This window comes from Monodon monoceros, unplaced genomic scaffold (assembly GCF_005190385.1).
Source record: "Monodon monoceros isolate NGI ecotype Baffin Bay Population unplaced genomic scaffold, NGI_Narwhal_1 Super_Scaffold_8, whole genome shotgun sequence".
NCBI lineage: Eukaryota > Metazoa > Chordata > Mammalia > Artiodactyla > Monodontidae > Monodon > Monodon monoceros.
The window spans coordinates 51,854,005-51,866,286 of NW_021703785.1; the positions used below are offsets into that span (position 1 = coordinate 51,854,005).

Consider the following 12,282-nt stretch of genomic DNA (forward strand, 5'->3'; position numbering starts at 1 on the left):
ATATAGTTAACTTCTCCCACCTGGAGGGGGTTTCAGTATCTGCAAAACAGCTCAAAGATATCATTATATGTATCTCTTGAGTGGAAACTAGGCCCCTGCCCCAAGGCTGCACTATTGTTTCTTGGCTGTTTGTCCCTGGTCTCTGCATCCCCTCCCTTTTTTTTTTTTTTTTTTTTGGCGGTACGCGGGCCTCTCCCTGTTGTGGCCTCTCCCGTTGCGGAGCACAGGCTCCGGACGCGCAGGCTCAGCGGCCATGGCTCACGGGCCCAGCCGCTCCGCGGCATGTGGGATCTTCCCGGACCGGGGCACGAACCCATGTCCGCTGCATCGGCAGGCGGACTCTCAACCACTGCGCCGCCCCCCCTTTAATTAGCAACTGTTTGAACCTGTCAGTTTGTAACTCAGGAAAGTTCATTACGGCGGAATGAAGCTTATTTCCTGTTATCAAGAAATGGGGGACACAGAAAGGCTTTTGTGCCCAGGAGCCCCACAGGATACTGTTCAGCTTCAATAGGGTAAGTTCTGGAAGAGTCTCCAGTGTAGGAGCTTCTGTTTGTAAGGTCGGATCTTAACAAACGGCACCGCGAAACAGAGGAAAGCTTCAAGTGAGCTTTATTAGGGAGCGCTCCCGGGCGAGGTTCACTGGTCCGAGAGAAAGGGGCCAGAGAAGTCGCACCCGGGCGAGGGTTGGGCAAAATTTTATTGGGGAAGAAGGGAAAGGGGTGTGGTGAATCTGGGAGGGCGCAGGGTATTCCTTATTTGGTGGTCTTTTCAGGTATCCTGGGGGACCGTTGGTCCCGCCCCTCGAAAGGCGGGAAGGCTGGGCTGGGTTCAAAGTCCCCAGGTCAATTCCTGGAACTGGGTGGTCCGGAATGTCTCCAGGGCAGTTTCTGGAACTGGGTGGTCCGGAGAATTTCGGTCTGATGCAACCTGTGAATCTGATTGTGTTCCCCTGCCTCGGGCCAGTTGGCCTTACACTGTTCCCTTGGAACTGGGGGGGGGGGGGCACCACCCTCCAGGCACGTGGATGAGTTCACCAACGTGGAAACTCAAATGTCCTCTCTTAGGAGGTTTTATGGAGCTTAATCTGCAGGCCACCCTCTTCTCCTTCCTAGAGTTTGCGGGGTGGGGCTGAACATTTCAAACTTCGGATCCCTTTGACTATCCCCATCCTAAGGCTACCCAGGGACCCCACCCTAAATCACCTCCTTAGCTTAAACTCAGAGGTACTCTTAAGGAGCTCCTTAGGAATAACAGAAGGCACTCCTTGCTGGAAATTCCAAGGGTTTTACGAGCTTTGTGCCAGGAACCAGGAATAAAGACCAAATATATCTCTTATCATACCACCATTAGGAGCATATCTTCCACACATTTCTCCTCCTTTGGGGACCAAGAGGGACATGGGAAGGGCTGGATTTGGGAAAATGTAAAACACAATAAATTTTCATTATAATAGATAAGTAATACACAGAACTTGTTTTGCTATCTAGTAGAAAAAGGCCTCCTTTCTCAACTATAATTTTGGCTGAGAGACAAGGACAAAATAATAATATATTCACCTCAGTCTCTCAATAAAGGCAGAAAGAGCTTTCCATTTCAAATTTGTTTTGTTCTGTACCACATGTTGGTTAATTAGATAAAACCATGTCATGTGCCAGATTCAATCAGCCTGAAAATAATCAGAATACCGGGTTTGGCATTGTTTATGCTGTCTTGGCTCCGCTAGACAAAAGCACAAAATGTAAATTGGATCCAGAAAATAACATATGGGGACTGGTGCCAGGTTTTCTTTCATGGGATTATCTCTAGCTGGCACCTGAGCTGCAGATACTGCTCTGGGGGACCATTGTAGACAAATCTACATGATGCTGATACCGCTTTTCCACGATGAGACAGTGGACACCTCCATGAAGGGCACTTACCTTTCTGCCTTTGACATAGGCTAAACCCAGCTTTCCCGCTATTGAAGTCAGTCAACTGAAAATACATGTTGAAGTTAAAAAATGAAAACACGTTTTTGTTTGGCTTATCCCCTAGTGATTCCCTTTAGACTCACTTCTTTGTTTTTAAAATCTCCTGTAAGATTAGAAATACAGTGCTGAAATCACTCTTCAGCTGTATTTTCTTGTTATCGGTAGCTCAGTGAATATCATTAAGGAGAAGGCAGAGCAGTTCATTGTCATCCTACTTAAGTTTTGAAGGATGAACATTTAAGAAAATACCCAGGTGATCACAGAGTCACAGTCATTTTAAAAACCTAATCATTTGATCGATGATAAAATCCAAGTTAGCTAGTTTTCCCTTCTCTTCCTGCTATATAAATTGTCTGAAATCAATACACAGAGAAATAGGATTTACTGCTCTTTTTATACTTTTTTAAAAAGGATATTCTTTAGAATATTCTAGAATGTGGTGTGGGTGGTGATGACTATCTAGTCTGGATGAGATTCCACCAGCAACCACCTACTTGCCACATTCAATGGGAACCTTTTTTCCTTACCTGTAGGTATCTGGCATTTCTCACTATTTCATCCCTTTTGAAATTTTCTTGGTTTCCATAGCCCCATTCTCTCCTGACTTCTAGCTCTTCTCCCTCCCATTGGGGAGTTCAGGTTATTTGAGCATTTGCTGCCCCATGCTCCTTGCCTGGTGCCTTACAATAAACACCAGTACTTGCCTTCACCACAGCCCGGTGTCAGTACAGTAGACTGGCCAGCAGATACAAATTTGTTTTGGTAACAAGGGAATACAGAAACAAGGGAAAAGCAGTCAAAGGATAGTGCAGTGATAAGGTAGAGTCCTTGTTCCTCCTCAAGAGATACGCAGAACAACGTCTTTGAGCTCTTCTTCAGGAATTAAGGCCCCCACCCACGTGGAGAATTATTCCTGGAACACCACCCTGTTACCTCACCACCAACCAATCAGAAGAAAGTCACACACCCTGCAGCCCACCCCCCAAATCTTGCCTATAAAAACTCTTCCCCCAAAACTATTGGGGAGTTCAGAGTTTTTGAGTATAAGACACCTGTTTTCCTTGCTTGGCCCCTGTAATAAACCTTTCTCTGCTCCAAACTCCAATGTTCTGGTTTCTTTGTCCTCGCCGTGCATCGGGCACACGTAGTTGGGTTTGGCAGCAAGTGGCATGAAAAAATGTGGGGAAGGGAATTTTTGTGACTAAATGAGACGAATGTGACATAAAAATCAACTGTGGTGTGCCGACTTCGTTTGGATCCTGACGTGAACAAATCAGCTATTTACACATTTTTCATAACGACGAGAGAAATTTGGATATAACTGGATATTAGATGACAAAAAAAGTTATCAATTTTTATTAGATGTCTCAATGGTGTGATATGTTAGAAAACGTCCATGTTTAGCAGGAAATATACTGAAATATTCAGGGTGAAATGAAATGGTATCTTCATTTGCTTTAAAATACTTCATCCAAGAAAGGAAAATAGAGTACTTTTTGTGTGTGTGTGTGGGATCTTAGTTCCCTGACCAGGGATCAAGCCCATGCCCTTGGCAATGGAAGCACAGAATCCCAACTACTGGACCGCCAGGGAAGTCCCTAGAGAGAGTATTGTGGGAGAATCTTGACAATTGTTGAATCTGGATTTAGGGGCTATGAGGTCTCGTTATACTATTCTTTCTACTTTTTAAATGCTTACACTTCAAAAAACAAAATTAAAGAGAAATGAAAATAAAGGGAATTTTTACTTCATAACTAAAAATTTCAGAGATGGGGTAAACTTCAAATGAAGTTTGATTAAGGACTCAGTGTCTTTTTGACCTCCTTGTAGCTTTCAGGGGTGTTTGCTGCCTCCTCAGGCCATGTCTTCTAATGGTCCTGAGACAGGAGGGAAGGAGGCAGGGCACAACCTTTGAGAGAATGACACAGCCTGAGGACATGACTTAAACTGATTAGAACCAAATGGATCCAAGATGGCAGACAACTTCCACTAGACCTTGAGCCTCACATCAGCAAGCTAAATGACACACCCACAGGAGCCATGACAGTTCCAAGACCCACCATAAAGATCAAAAAGTGGGCAGTGGCCCAATTCCTGGAAATCCCGCCCCTTCCTAAAATAGCTGGAATAATCCTGCCACTCATTAGCCTGTGAAATTACCCACCCCATAAAAACTAACAACCCCATATCCTGGTGCCTTTCTCACCTTCTGAGATGGCCCACATTCTGCGGAGTGTGTTTCTCTCTAAATAAATCCACTTCTTACCGATCACTTTGTGTCTCACTGAATTCTTTCTGCGATGAGACATCAAGAACCTGAGCTTCATTAAGTCCTAAAACCAGGTGTGTGATCTCAGCTGGAAGACTGGGTTTTGGCCGGGTTCGAGTCCCAGCCGCATGGGTTCAAGTCCCAATCTGAGGTGCACAGTTTCAGTTGCGGCATTATGTGTCCTGGTTGGCCAGGACACTCCCAGTTACATCTATTGTCCTAACACAACTATTTATAGCACTATCTTTCATTCAAATGTGATCTAGTTTGGGATGATAAATTACAAGGTCACCCTAGCTCATGGCTGTCAAACGATTGTCAACCACAATTAGGGCTTCATGCTTCTCTGTTCATGTCCACCTGAATAGAAAGAAACTGCTTTCCCTGAAGCACACAGCAAACTTCTCCTATACTCCCAATATCCCAGAAGGGCTATGTGCCCATCCATGAAACAAACACCATGGCCAGAGTGGTGGGCCCACCCTGAGAGTAAGGAACAGTCAGTCCTTGGGTCCTTGTTGGATGGGGCCAAGAGGGATTGAGTGTGGGGAGGAAACCACTAAAGGTTACTACACACCTTGCATGTCCCTGCCACTGCCCTAGTTTAGGCCTCAACATCTCATACTCAGGCTATTGCAATAACTCCCTTGTTGATCTCCCCTTTTCTAGTTTTGGCACATCCATCCCACATCGTCGCTACCAGAATGATCTTCCTAGCATGTAGATCTGATCACGTCACTACCACATTTGACATTTTTTTTTTTTTTTTTTTTTTTTGTGCTGTACGGGGGGGGCTCACTGTTGTGGCCTCTCCCGTTGCGAAGCACAGGCTTGGGACGCGCAGGCTCAGCGGCCATGGCTCACGGGACCAGCCGCTCCGCGGTATGTGGGATCCTCCCGGACCGGGGCACAAACCCGTGTCCCCTGCATCGGCAGGCGGACTCTCAACCACTGCGCCACCAGGGAAGCCCACATTTGACATTTTTTGATGTCTGGCCTTGACCTATGAGATAAACTCTAAATGCCTTTTCTTAGTAAATAAAGCTGCGCCATATCACCATATCTGGCCTTGGGTTATCTGTCTACCCTTATCCATCTTCATTGTCTTTGTACTTTAAGGTTAGCCAAACTGGATGACTTGCTGTACTATTCATATACAATGCCTTCTCTACCTCGTTCCCGACCCCCCAACCCAACCCCCTCCTCACCCCCGAGCCTGCCTCATTCTTATCAATCCAGCAAACTTGTATTCACCCTTCCGTGGCCAGCTTGAGCACTCGCTTCTCCGACTCCTGCCTGGGTCTTTTCTAGAACTTACTATGTATCTGGCATTGTCCTAAGAGCTTTACAAAAGTCAATTCATGTAATCCTCACGCAGGAAGTGCTATTATTTAAATAGAAGAACAGACATACACTATATCTATTCGTGTACTCTGTGTTTACCTGCAGGGCCAAAGTCTTTTACTTGGGTGTGGGCCTTCTGATTCAGTTCTGCCTCCAATTTCTTCTACACTGGTGATCTATCCTCAGTGACTACTAATTTGGGTTTGTTAAAATAAAGCGGGAACAAGACATTTTAAAAACAAACTGAGTGTAGAATCATGCTCAGTTTTTATGAGTCTCTTACACCTGCCATTTGACGGCTTTTTTTTTTTTCTAACTTGCTTTTGTCGAGTCTTTCCAAAGCATTTAATTTCATTTCTGTAAACACAACTCCTTCTGCCCCCAACACTTATACTTTATCACATTGTAATGTCTAATCAGATTTTATCATTTCAAAGACAAGACAACCACTTGGGGATCAAACACAACAGTTGGGGCTGAGAAGCAAGAAGAAAATATACAAGGAAACAAGCAGGTGAAAGAGGTAATATAAGGAAAAGAGTAACTAACACTTTATAGAACTTACTCGGTATATAGAGTAAGTTGTAGATATGTTCTAAGAGCTTTACAAAAGTCAATTCATGTAATCCTCACGCAGGAGGTGCTATTATTATGCCCTACTTTACTGACGAGAAACTGAGTCACACAGAGGTCAGTTTATTTATTTTTTGCCAAAAGTCTTTTTAAGAAAACAAATGTTTAAAACCTTTTTTTAATTGAGATATATCTAAGATGTATTACCAATACCTGCTTTTCTTTTAAAAAGTCTATTGAATGTAGTGTTACCTGTCTCTGAAGTGATTTAACTAATAAAAATAGGCCAATGAAAATTTCATGTGGATTCCCCTTTGGGTTTCACAAGAAGCATTCCTCTTCATTCTCAGGGAAGCCAGAGAAGTAAATTTAGCTAAATCAGGAAGAGATCCTTCTGGGGAGAGAGAGGACTTAATTGTTCTGTTTCCGTCCCTTTTTTTTTTCCTGGTGAGGGTAACCTTAGCAAAGAACCAAAGTCTGACAACTGAGTAGTCTTTGTGGAAGATTTTTCTTTAAAGGTGGCTACTGCTGTAGGAGGAGATACCCAAAGCAGCAGTGGAACTGGGGCAAACCTGCAAGCAACCAGCAATCTGCTCTCAGTAGGTGGAGTGCGAGCTACAACCCTGCTGAGCCCAACTCCCTTCTATCTTGTTATCCTCTCCCCTGCCAGGTTCTCCTTTCTCCTCTTTTCCTGACTTCCACTCTGGAAGCTTCCCTCCAGTTCCTGAGCAGAGGCAGCAGCTGCCATAAGAGGAGCTGCATTTGACCTGAGTCTTGCTTTAATTGCTCCTTTGCTCCAGGCTGGAAAACTTTGACTGCAAGGGCCCAGCCACTAGGGGACACCATAACCCTCTTGTGAAGTGGAGTCTGTGAACTCCAAGAAATCAGATACAGTAAATCCTTTACATAAAAAGGAGTTCCCTTCCGCGAGTGCGTTCGTAAGTCCCACGAAATTAGCCTAGGTACCCAACTAACACAACCCACTATATAGTACTGTACTGTAATAGGTTTATAATACTTTTCACACAAATCATACATAAAAAACAAACACAAAAAATAAAACATTTTTAATCTTAGAGTACACTACCTTGAAAGTACAGCAGTCCAGTACAACAGCCGGCACACAGGGGCTGGCATCGAGTGAACAGGCAAGAAGAGTTACTGACTGGCGGAGGGAGAGGTGGTGTGAGATGGCGGAGCTGAAGGACCTTCAGCAACAGGAGATGGAGGGCAAGCTGCAATTTCACTCACGCCTGACGTTGATGGCACAGGTCTGGTTCCTTGCTGGATTCAATTCCACCCTTCTGAAAAAAACGACCCAGTGATGTCTGGGAAGTCGCTCTTTTATTCTCGTCATAGATGACATGGTAGCACTGGATTGCATTCTGAATGGCTGCTGCAACCTTTGTGTACCGTTCTACGTTCGGGTCCTGTGCCTCAAAACCAGTGCCTCCTCAAATAAAGAAAATCCCCTTGCCATTTCCTGTGTCATGAATCTCTTCGGCTCTTCAGTTACTTCTTCCTCTTGTCTCTCTTTGTCCTTTCTCTGGCCCTCCAATCTCATCAGGTCTTCATTAGTAAGCCCCTCGTGTTGCACAGCAAGGAGTTCAATGAAGTCGTCCTCTTGCAGATCTAGCTACGGCTTCTCGCTGAGGGTCACTAAGTGGCTGAAGACCTCTTTGGATTCTTCATCCACCGTCTCAAATCCACAAAAATCATGAACAAATTACGGGCAAAGGTTCTTCCAAACCCCATTCATGGTGACGGCCGTAACCTCACGCCAAGCAAAGTCAATGATTGTATAGCCTTGTAGATGTTATAGTCCTTCCAAAATTGTCACAAGGTTGTTCCTGATTCGTCACTTGCCTTTACTGCCTGACGAAAAGTGTAACGTAAATAATATTTCTTGGAAGTCGCTGTAACTCCCTGGTCCATAGGTTGGGTGAGTGACATGGTATTCGGTGGAAGATACACTACTTTGACGTTGGGATGAAAGTCGTCCATGTATGGGGAGTGGCCCGGAGCACTGTCGAGCAGTAAAAGAATGTTGAATGGGATGTCTGTCTCCAAGCAATATTTCTCTACCTCCGGGATAAAGTGGTGGAAAAACCCGTCCTGGAAAATGGCTTGGGTAACCCAGGCTTTGGGGTTACTTTTCCACACAACAGGAAAAGAGCCCTTGGTTATGTTTTAAGGGCTCTTGGGTTCTCTGAATGATAAACTAAGGGACACTTCAGTTTCATATCACCGGAAGCATTTCCACCAAACAACAGAGTTAGCCTATCCTTTGCTGCTTTCTAGCCTGACATCAACTTTTCCTCCTTACTGATGTAACCTTGGTCTGGCATCCTCTTCCAGTACAGTCCTGTCTCATCCACATTAAAAACCTGCTCGGGTCAATACGCACCTTCATCAATAATTTCTCAAAGCAATTCAGGAAATTCCCTGGCAGCTACGGAATCTGCATTCACTGCCTCGCCACTTACTTTTACGTTGTGAAGCTTGGCTCCAGCCCTGAACTGATGAAAGCAGCCACGGCTGACATTAAAAGATGTGCCCTCTGATTCTTTGCTGTGTTTCTTCTTCAAGTCCTCAGAAAGGCTTTTAGCTTTCCCTTGAATCAGCATTAAGCTGAGCGGGACTCGATGTTGATGCTGATCTTGCATCCACACACTGAGAAGTTTCTCCATCTCTTTTTTTTTCCCCCACATGAACATTTATTAAACATTTTTGAGTATTACACACAATTTGTTTCCTTTACTTAGCAGTTTTTGGCATTTTTCTGTCAGTACTTCATTCTTTTGAACTGCTGCAGATGTTACATTTTATAGACATATTGGTTAGTTATTTCTTATTAATCAACATTTGGGCTGTTTCCAAGTTTGAAGAAAAAAGTTGCAACAAATACTCTTGGGTCCATTTCTTTGTACAGGATTAATTTCTAGAAGTGGAAGTTCTGTGTCCAAACCCAGAAGATTTTGAATTTTAATTCATGTTGCTAACTTACACTCTAAAAAGGTTGTACCAATTTATAAGGCAGAAAATGCTATTTTTTTTTTTTTTGGATACTTAATCTAAATCTTTGCTAACGTGATGGGTAAAACATGTTTTAATTTTCATTTTTTAATTCTGTGAAGTTTAGTTTGTAACTTACTAACTTTGGTTTCTAGCAATATTCATTCTCAATTTATTACCTCTGAATTTTTAATTTTAGCCATTACACTTGATAATAGAGTATTCTTTTTTGGAAAGAGCAGCCAATTCTTGTTCTATCATTGTAACATCCCATGCAATCTCACTGAAGATCAGAAACAAAGTTTTTTAAGGTCTCAGACCTTCTCCTTTAACCACCGAAATGGTAGTCTCGTACCTGCCTTTTTACTATCCCTGTGGAATATCCTGGAGTTTCGCCCCCCCTTTATTTATTTATTAATATCTTTATTGGAGTATAATTGCTTTACAATGGTGTGTTAGTTTCTGCTTTATAACAAAGTGAATCAGCTATACATATAGCCCCATATCTCCTCCCTCTTGTGTCTCCCTCCCACCCTCTCTATCCCACCCCTTTAGGTGGTCGCAAAGCACCGAGCTGATCTCCCTGTGCTATGCTGTTTCTTCCCACTAGCTATTTATTTTACATTTGGTAGTGTATATAAGTCCATGCCACTCTCTCACTTCATCCCAGCTTACCCTTCCCCCTCCCTGTGTCCTCAAGTCCCTTCTCTACAGCTGCGTCTTTATTCCTGTCCTGCCCCTAGGTTCTTCAGAACCATTTTTTTAAATTTTAGATTCCATATATATGTGTTAGCATATGGTATTTGTTTTTCTCTTTCTGACTTACTTCACTCTGTATGACAGTTTGTAGGTCCATCCACCTCACTACAAATATCTCAATTTCGTTTCCTTTTATAGCTGAGTAATATTCCATTGTATATATGTGCCACATCTTCTTTATCCACTCATTTGTTGATGGACACTTAGATTGCTTCCATGTCCTGGCTATTGTAAATAGAGCTGCAATGAACACTGTGGTACATGACTCTTTGAATTATGGTTTTCTCAGGGTATATGCCCAGTAGTGGGATTGCTGGGTCGTATGGTAGCTCTATTTCTAGTTTTTTAAGGAACTTCCATACTGTTCTCCATAGTGGCTGTATCAATTTACATTCCCACCAACAGTGCAAGAGGGCTCCCTTTTCTCCACACCCTCTCCAGCATTTATTGTTTGTAGATTTTTTGATGATGGCCATTCTGACTGGTGTGAGGTGATACTTCATTGTATTTTTATTTGCATTTCTCTAATGATTAGTGATGTTGAGCATCCTTTCATGTGTTTGTTGGCAATCTGTATATCTTCTTTGGAGAAATGTCTCTTTAGGTCTTCTGCCCATTTTTGGATTGGGTTGTTTGTTTTTTTGATATTGAGCTGCATGAGCTGCTATATCCTGAAGTTTTCAACTTATTGACTCCTGGTCTGAGTGAACAGAATTTTTTTCAGAAGTGTGATATAAAGTAATTCACAGTCCCTCTTTTGATCTAATTTTAATAATTGAATGCTAGCTCTTCTGTTTATAATCCATTTCTGACCTTTGGACCCGTCTGCCTAGCTCCTAGCTCTATGGGCTCTGGTTGTTTCAACTCATGCTACCAGGGGAGTCTCCCACTTTGGGCTGTCTTGGTAGATATTCTGCCCTAGGCAGGTGCTGGTCACCTATTCTTGACTCCTGATGGGTATTCAGGCAGTTACAGCAAGAAATGTTTCACAAATGGTATCTGATAGAGTCTAGTTAAGATTAATGGGGAATAGAAATACTTTGCTTAGAAATAATTATCCATGGATCTAAAATCAACAAAAGTCTCTATAACAAAAAATACATAATTTTTTGGGGGGGGTAGGAGGAGGCTTAAAATAGATCAGAAAACACTTTCACATTAATCGTTCTTTTCATATACTTCAAATTTGTACTTAATGCCTTTCTCCTCCTGGACATCAGAAAGAACACCTGGATATTCTGGGGTAAGTTTACATATTTTCAAATCAATTTTTGGAAAAGATGTGTCACTTTCAAATTCCCGCATGATCCTTGTCACGAATAGTCTAAGATGGCCTGGCTTGTTCGTGGCTTCCTTATAAACAGAACTGCCCGCCACTATCCAAACCATGTCCACTTTATTTGTTAATTCTGGTTGTTCAATAAGTTTTAAGGCATCATCCAGACTTTTGGCAAGAAAATGAGCTCCCTGTGGAGGTTCCTTGAGTTCCCTAATGAGAACTATATTAATTCTGTCCCTTAAAGGTCGGTTCTTCTCTGGAATGAATGGCGAACCAGGTTTTCCTACCCATAATCACCAAATTCTGTTTACCTTCTACTGAAGAGGTTGTGGTCTTTCTCTGGAAATACCTATATTCACTTCTGAGCAGGGGCCAGGGCAGGTCCCTGTTCTTGCCGATGCCCATGTTCTGCCCATGTACACAGCGACCATGCAGTTTAGTGGACGAACCACGACAGCGGCAGAAAACACTTCCGAGCTAGCGTGTCACACTGACGCGGGGATTACCCGCCAGCTTGGCGCGAAATTCCTCCATCACTTTTCCACGCTTCTTCTATATTATTGTTGACATCATCGGCATGGCAGACTTCACACATTCCATGGTCTTGTTCTTGTTCTTTAGAATCGTGCCGGTGGTTGAACGATTCATGTTGTAAGAATGAACCACGTCCACCATCTTTTCGCCTCACTCCACTCTCTCAATTATTTTCACTTTTGTTTCCACTGTTATCCCTTTGTACTTCTTAGCAGTACCAGCTACAACATCGCTGTTTTTACGCTTGCTTCTGGACATCCTGCGCTTAAAATAAAGGTACTGCACTACTCTACTCTATACAGTACTGTACAGTAAAGTACATAAAAGCACAACCACTTGTAGAGGATGCACACATGGGACAGTGTACTCCAGACACGTGAACTAACTTATGTGATTGGACGTGCGAACGTACGTTCACATTTTGAAAGTTCATAACTTGAAGGTTTGTATGTAGGGGACTTACTGTATCTTATTTATTTACTTGGCATTGTAGACTCAGTGCCGAGTGGAGTGTCTGATACCTAACAGATGCTTAA

General features: G+C 43.1%; 1 pseudogene; it reads right to left on the minus strand.

The window, feature by feature from the left end:
• Positions 1-11,091: 11,091 nt before the first annotated feature.
• Positions 11,092-11,887, minus strand: LOC114888072 (annotated as a pseudogene).
• Between the last annotated feature and the right edge of the window lie 395 nt (positions 11,888-12,282).